The sequence below is a fragment of the Aulonocara stuartgranti genome (genome assembly GCF_965226115.1).
Source record: "Aulonocara stuartgranti genome assembly, chromosome: 22".
NCBI lineage: Eukaryota > Metazoa > Chordata > Actinopteri > Cichliformes > Cichlidae > Aulonocara > Aulonocara stuartgranti.
In genome coordinates this window covers 16189994-16198811 of record NC_138957.1, presented here as the reverse complement: position 1 = coordinate 16198811, position 8818 = coordinate 16189994, and positions in this window count along the sequence as shown.

The window sequence follows — 8818 nt, the reverse complement described above, 5'->3', positions numbered from 1 at the left end:
TGAGGTGCTCCCATCGAAGGTGCTGATGGCTATATGACCGAGCAGCTATCCAGTCAACTCAGCACAACGCAAAAGCTCCTAGTTGGTGGGGAGCGCACGTGATGCGCTCACCCGTGCGTCTGTTGCGTGTGTTAAGGACAGGAGAAGAGGGAGACCACAGGTGCTGCTCAGGTAACAGCGAGGGACAGGGTGACACTCCCTGTCAGCGATTCCATTATTATGTCGGTTGGAGCCAACGATCATCTATCCACAGCGTGCAGCGGTGAGAGACGAGCATTCTTAACAGCTGTGATTAAAGCCGCAAATCTGACAGTTTCTCGGCGTGGAGACACGGTGACATCACAACAGAGAAAAACAGCTGACTCCTGAACTTTTATTGAAATTTTGATTTACAGCTTTTTAATTAGTTTCCTCCCACTTAGCGCGTCACTCAAGTGAGTCGTGAATTTCTCTTATGCCGTTGCTCATGTGCTCTGCTTAAGGACGCCGCGGTGTTAAAATAAAGCCAATAAACTACATCAGTTGTGCAGACTGCAAATAAGTCACTTAAGTAGGTGCACGACTCATTCACGTCGTTGTGTTGGAAGCGTGTCCGCACTGTTTTTAGCGACATCTGGTGGTAGGATCAAGGTACGGCCTGCATGGAAGGCACGGAAAGATGGGCTGAAGTCTGCCATGAGCTGCACAACAGCGCTGCGCAGCTCGGATCCGCTGTGCTACATCGCCATCCTGTGGATGCTAAGATACAGATCTCCATAAAGCCTGTAAATGTGCAGCACATAAATGCTCGTTAACTAGTTACAGTTTCTTATATAGATATGTGTATATAACATTACTCACACTGCACTTTATGTACATATGAAAAAAATAATCAGAGTGTATTTACTGTATATAGTAACCATTTGTAAATAGTAGAAAATACCGGTAGAGTTTTGAGGCTTTTATTATTTGTCCACTATTTTTTCTTAGGTACTTATTTTTCTATTTTTTTCTCATATATTTCTCATTCCCTTTGTCTTGTTGACCCTTGTGCTGCTGTAATGTGTAAATTTCCCCAATGTCAATGAAGTCTATGTCTTTGTCTAAAAAAATCACTTAAACCGTTTAGTGAGACGTACAATGAAAATGACATTGAAGAAGCTGTAACGGCAAGACTCAGTTTTATCAATGTCATAACAGTACGGTCGAATATTTCAAAAGCAACATCCCATGAAAATGTTTGTTTGTTTGTATTTTGTTTTTGAGGGATCTGGACAAGCATCCTTTTTGTGGCTACAGTGGACCACTCCTTAGTGTATCACTCATTTATCAGCTAAAAGCTTCATTGAGATAAAAATCTCTTTTCTAAGAGAGACTATAACCAAGAGGGCAGCAGAAATTACAAAATATCCTTCTGTTGCAAGATGTTTGGGGTTTTCATTTATATGTTTATATGATTGCTTAACATGGCCGTGGTCAGGAGGTATAGTGAGTCATCTACCAACAGGAAGTCAGACATTTGCTTCCTAGGCATGGAAAAAAGCACTAGTATGAATCTATCTGTGTGTGATTGGGGGGAATAAGGCTTGTAGTAACACCTGCTATTAAGTACGAGTCCATTTAACATTTATTTTAATAGGATTCAAACATAGACTATACTCTTTAGTCTTTCTGAGGCACTCTTTAGTAAATTTCCTCCTGTGCTTATGTTGTAGAGAGGCCCACTTCTGATTCTGCTTCAAATTCTTTGATATGATACACAATTTATAGTTGAATCAATAGCTGCACACTGCTCAGCTCCTGAGGCAACAAGAAAGCCTCAAACTAAACATTTCCACCGTCATGTTTCCCAGCTGATATGAGGCTCTTCTCTGGAAAAGCTGTTTTTGGTCTGCAGCAAATATGTCTGTTGTTATTGTGGCCAAACAGTGATATCTCTTATTCACTGATCCAGGATGTGTTATTCAAAAAAAAAACAAAAAAAAAAACGTTGGTATGTTCAGTAGTAACGTGTACCTTTGCTCTAATGTTCTTTATAGATAGCAAATGCTTTTTCCTGATACGACTCCCATGCAGCTCAGATTTGGTTTTGACAACAACATTAGCGACAGATCCTGGAGATTTCTTTGTGCATTAAACAGTTTTGTTCTTAGGCTGAATTTTCTGGAGCGGTAGGTCACGGAGAAACTGGCAGTCATTAGAAATCACTGCCGCTTGTAGATGATTTTCTTGCAGTGGAATGATTTGATGTTCTTTCTTCCACAGACTACCAGACTCATAAACATCCTCAACCTTTTTCTAAAGACCTGAGAGAGCTTCTTAGACCCTGATGACACGGCACACTTCAGAAGTAAGACAGCTCCAGAACTGGCAGAGGACTAAATTAGACAGTTTCCACTTTCCCTACAAGTTTCTATTTATTGGTACTTAATCTGCAAGCCTAATTCCTAATTTTATGGTTCTAAAGTAGTAAAATTTGTACTTTTTCCACATCATTAATAACTTTTCTAATTAAAATCTGCCTTTTTTTCTTAAATCCATGTACTGTTATATACTGTTTAAAAGATGATAACGCGAAGTCATTCTGTGCTGCTGCGCTTGGTCTTTTCTGTTGGCTGTGGGCACTTGTGGTTTCTGGGTTCGTGCGGGTTCTCATCACCACTCTGTGCTCTGATGTTTTGACTCTAGTGATCAGGGGAACTTGATGGAAATGCTGTTGTCCTTACAAACCACCACACTGCTTGTTGTTGCGCCCCTCCCTCGTCCTGCGGAAACCCTGATAAGGATAAGTGGAAGAGGATGGATGGATGATGGATGGGAGTAGGACACCTGTAAATACTTTCTGAAGCTCAAGAAAAAAAGAAAATAAATAAATAAAAGATCTTCAAATGCTTCACTTGTTTGGATATTGTTCAAATAGTAATTTTTCTCATGATGTGCTTCTTTTCCACATGATAATATCTTCTAAAATGCAAACCTTTCCTCAACAGGAAACATTCAGTATAAAAAGCAATTTATTTCAGCATAAGCTCAAGGTGCTCCTAAGGAGCAGAGTTACTGAGATATTGGCTAACAGTAAGAGACGTTTAAGAAACTGCCTCGTGTAATAAAATCCCAATTTGCAAATCCTTATTTTCTCCAGTACGTAAATCAAGAAATAGGACTACATCCAAGTTTTCAATTTCAAGGTTCATGCTGCAAGTACAAGATACCTCTAGGAAATATCTTGAAACCTATCTTGTAAGTTCATGAACCCACAAATACACACATGTTCAACAAAAGCCATAACTAAACTCCATTCTAGGTCAGTCCCATTACCTACAGTGCTACAGCATGGGCCTAAACAGCAAAAGTCAAAAACAGTGCCTCCTACTCAGCTCTTTCCCAAAAGTGAAGCAGCTGTTTTAGTGTTTATGTCATGTGGAAAACATGTAGTCATCAGGCGCTCCCAGGCCCATCGAAATGTGAATCATATGTCTCCTCTGTGCCTTCAAACAAGCTCACGAACTGTACACGCATTCAAACAAATGCATTCAGGATCCACATAAAGAAATATGTGAGTCATGTCCCCGAGGTGAGCCAGAGCCAAGTAGTTAAGCACACAGAGCTTCTTCCATAAATGTGTCAGCTAATAAAATTAAAACAGACAGCCAACACACTGCGATGCTCCACCTGAGTAATTAAATGCTTAATGCATCGTTTAATCCTAATCACTGCACCAAATACACATCTTGCGTGCATGTGTGTGTGCGCCTCACAGTTAAGTTCATAGCAAAGTGACAGTCGAGCCAAAGTGAGTCGCTGTGGATTCCAGCGTTACCTCACCAGAAATGTTATTAAACCTCCAAAGATTAGAGCCAATTAAGCTTCCGCGTAATTATCAGTCAATCACTGTAGCTGTGACAACACTTAAGGCACTAGAGAAAAAATATTTGGGATATTAAAGAAAAATAGTTTATTTGCAGAGCTATCACCATGCTTTTTTATAACATTTACCTTACCCCAAAGGGAGAAAAAAAAATGTATTTCCCTCCACACCACCTCCCATCTGTCCAAATTGTTTTTAATGCTTGCAAACACGGCAACTTTACACCTAACTTTATTATTAATCTACTGCATGAGGTGACATAAATAAACCTCTCTTACAGCAGATATTTTCTCAGCTCAGGTGTAACGTTTTAAATGGCTCTCATTTGGACGTGTCAGTGCCGGAGTGCTGCACACTGGGTCATTGTTATTGATTACTGAGACCGAGGCTTTGTTTACATTATTCATTACACCTGAAATGGCATTTCAGAATGTCTGTGGACATCCTGACACGTGGAGGTAGGGGGGCAATGTGTATTTGTGTCGCAGAAAACATTAGACAACTCTTGTCAAAATTTGGTGCAATGGATAGATTTCTTCCAGCCACCGTTCCCTAAGTCAGATAGCACCGCTAGGGGGCGGCAAAGTTACGTTTTATTAATCCCTCAGCTGGATGGTGATGTTGGTTTAAAAATGTACACGAACCCATTAATATGCACCAATTACAAGTGAATTTAAGATGTTTGAATAGTGCACAATAATAATAACTGTAATGAAGATCATTACGCCTATATGCATTTGTACTGCTTTACAGTAATCTCAGCTCCAGCTCTGAGTCTCTCTGTGTTATTTTGGTATAAACAGTTGGACCCTAATCAGATCTGACCTTGTGTCTGTATAATGTACAGTCATGCATTTATACTGAAGATTCCCTTGCGGCATTAAAGCAACACAATGCTAGCATTTCAACTTCACGTTTTTTGCTATGCGTGGTGCAGGCACACCTAATGAAAGAAACACACACACCTTTGCAACAGGCTATGTTTAGGGCTGGGTATCGTCACTGATTTCTAGAATCGATTCAATTCCGATTCACAAGGTCCCAAATCGATTCGATCCACGATTCGATTTAATTCGATTCGATTCGATTTAAATCTGGGAAATTTTGACAGTCAGAAGTATAATTCAGATCAGAACATTTACATATTTTTGTATCTATAAAAAGGAAGCTGACACTCGCAAGACTTTATCCAAGGTGTGAGCATCACAGCAGATGCCTTTGTGTCAAAGTAGCTGAAGATAAAACACAGAAAAACATGAAGGTGATTTTCCTGGCCTGGGATTTTATAAAAATATTCTGCAGTACATCAAAAACGAAAGAAAACCATTAATTAATGAACATTACCTCTGACGTTACAGCGGTTTTATTAGACACACGGCTAAGCATTTTGCATTTTGAATAATATTAAAAAGTTTAAATTTGTTCAGTATTGAACAGCAGAAATGAGGCTTTCTTTTCGGAAGAATGTAAAAGGGGAAAAAACAGCGGCCGACAGCGCTGTAAACAACAGTAGACTTGTGCGTAACAAGCAAGCGAATAATGAAGAAAGCGAAACTGTTCGAGAGAGAGGGGGGGGGGGGGGGGAGAGGGAGAGAGAGAGAGAGCTGCGCATGGCAATGGAAGCAAAACAGTAAAAGGGTGAATTCATGACGATGTTTATGTGAAGCGTTTGGATCTTCTTTTGCTGCTGGTTCGGTCAATATTGTTTGGAGAGAGATCAAACTAACAGCTTTAGAATCAGCGCATAAAGGGCGTGAACACAAAGCGCGGACCCGCCGACAGATCAGAATCAGCGAGCTGTCGGCTTTCAGCCCCGACTGTGAGAAAGGCGACATCTAACTGATTCTGATCCGCGGGTCGCGCTGTGTGTTTAAGTCTATGTGCAGAATCCCTGTACCTGCTCTCATTTACTGTTTGGTGGTTCTTGAAATTTTGTGAGATGTCACCAGAGATTCTGGCATTTCGGACAAAATAAATTTATATTAAAAAATCGATTCAGGATTTTAATGAATCGATTTTACGTTATCCAAGCCAGAATCGATTTTAATCGATGAATCGATTATAAAAACCCACCCCTAGCTATTTTACATGAAATATGTACAAAGCCCCGTTTCCACAGATCAATACTGGTGTCCTCACTCACAATCAACACTGCACGGGATCTAATGATACAGGCAATTACAGAAATGTCACATGACACATCACACCTGCCCTCTTCTAACCAGTACTTACACTTCCTATCTTTTGTCCTTTCTTTCTTGTCCTTTGTTTCCATTATTCCCACAAAACAAAACCCATCAATTTTTCAATCAAGCAAGTAAGTAGGGCAGCATCTCGCATCTGATCCTGAGCTCACAATCTAATCTGAAACCTGGAGGCTCCTAAATTCAAACCTTTTTTTCAGAGACTTTCTGATTTGTATACATTTAACAAAGCCACCTTAACACAAGGCTATGGTTTTTCAGGCAGTGTTTGATACCCATGCTGGTACATTAACAGACTGAGGAGCCTGTGCACGCCCCAGATCAGGAGAGACCTGAGGAGAGACAGTTGCCTTAAAGCCAAGCTATGATACAATGTTAGAGATAAGATTATAGTATGGCCATCTAATATGTTTGCAGAGAGATTTTTTCTGGTAAAGATGTTTCATATTAGAGCAAATGATAACGACAGTGGCTGAATAAGAATGAAGTAATATTACCAGGAACTCACAGCCCAAACCCATTGCAAGAGAAAGCCCTGCATTCAAAACAGGAATTTTAGACACAAAAAGATTTGGTTGTGCAGAGAATTGCCCCTGACATACATGTAATTCTACATTATATCATCAAACTTTTAATGTGAACAAAAATTCAATAAAGATTGTCAGTCAATCAAAGTGTAGCTAGTTGTTTACTCCAAGGACATGTAAGATAGCAACACACAAACATCTGTTGATACATTTAAGGGGCCCAAACTAGACACGGGTCATTTGTAACAGAGTCAAAAACAAACAGCTCAAAAATAGAACTTTTAGCAATATGCTGAATTTTATCGTCTGATCATATATATTTTTTCTCCCTCCATTCAGTTTATTAACTGCTTATCCAATTTAGGGTCATGCAGCCCATCCCAGCTGTCATTTTTTTTAAGTGCTATCTTAATTTATGACTGATAATTACGGCTGCCAAATACATAACGGCTCATAAGTTTGGAGAATGACATGAGAGCTTATGCTCAGATTCATCAAATAAATTGTAACATTGATAGTAAATAAGCAAAGATATAAGCAAAGTTTTTTTTTCAAAGTAAAACAATCGTTTTGTCTTTTCATCAAATTTTGCAGCATCAGAGCCTGAATGACCTTTGACACTAGATGTAAGCTTATGGAGGTAATATGGTTATGCTTTTCACTCACACTTCTTACAGGCCATGTGGTCAGCTTGTTTCCACAATAGTTCAGTGACACTGAGATCCATTAACTATGTTTGATATTCCTTTTTTGTCCACTGCACTGGACAAAGACAGCCAGCTGCTTCTGCTGTTGTATATTTTGTAATAGTTTGGAGCTGTGTATAGGACCATTATCCTGCTGTAAGCAAACAAGTGTCCTAGGAGTATATCATAGAATTAAATAACATAGCTAGCCTTCTTTTTTATCAAGATCACTTTTATCTTGTACAAATCTCCTACTTTAATCCCACCATATTTATATTAGGCTTTTGACATCAGGCAGCCCCACCCCTCCTCCTCAGCACCTTTTTCTTTTTTTGTTCCACATCTTAAAATCTTAGACAAAGATAGGAATTGAAGGAATTGTCTGTCAGCAAGATGTGCCTGGGGAACCCACACCAACAGGGGGCCCCCAAGAGCGCTTGAAACGTCACAAAAGACAGTTTGATTAAATGTATTTCTTGTGCATGTGACATATCAGTAGTACAAGTTCATGCTACTGCTATAATCATTTTTACTGTCAGAGCCAGGATCATGCTCATGCACAGTGTAAGTATTTGTAAGAAGATTGGTGTCCAAGTAAGTTTTAAAAAATCATTTATCCCCTGGGGCTAAAAAGAAAAGAAAAAAATCAGAGGAAAAAAAAAGGAAGATAAACGTATGTTTCTGAGAATAATCACATATAAGCAGTTAATCATTAAGACTGGCTAACAGTGACATTAGCTAAACAAGAGCTTTTGGTTCAGTCAAGTTGTAGTGAGCTTAGGTGATGCTGCATGGAAACCACAGGCATTAAAGTTAATAATCTAGTGCTAGCTCTCTATTTAGTTATTTTCTGTTTAATTTGTTTAATATTGTCTGTTTTACATTTGTCATGTGGCACTCGTCATGTAAAAATGACAAATTAAATTTAGGTCATTATAAACTCTTGTTGTGCCCTTTTGCACATTTAAAAAAAACAATTGACTTGTTTTAAAAGGGCACTGTCTGCTCGTTTATTTTATTTCTTTCCAGCACACTAGAAAAACATAATAATGGTTTATTAGATGCATACTGATCAAGCATGGACAACATATAGTTAATAATGGTGGCACTGAAGTAGGCTGTTGGTGATGAGTTTAGCTGGGGGCGGGGCCCCGAATCAAATTCTGCCCAGAAATATAGAGAACCAAGAGTGACATATTTTAATAATTCGTTAAATGTGTCAGGAACTAATTAAAATTGGAAATAAATAATGAATTAATTATGTTATTAATTCAGTGAACTTTGAATTAATTAATTAATTAATTAATTGAATGCGGCATGAACTAATTAAAAATGGAAATGAATAAATAATTAAATATGTCATTAATTAATCAAATTTGGAAAAATAAATAAATAAACCTGTCATTAATGGATTAAAATAGAAAATAATTAATTTATTAAATCTTTCACTAATTAATTGATGTTGGAAATAAATAAATAATTAATTAATTAATTTTCAAATATGCTGTCGAATTTTCCACATAGGGCCTCTTTGCAAAAAGTTCTCTGATGTTT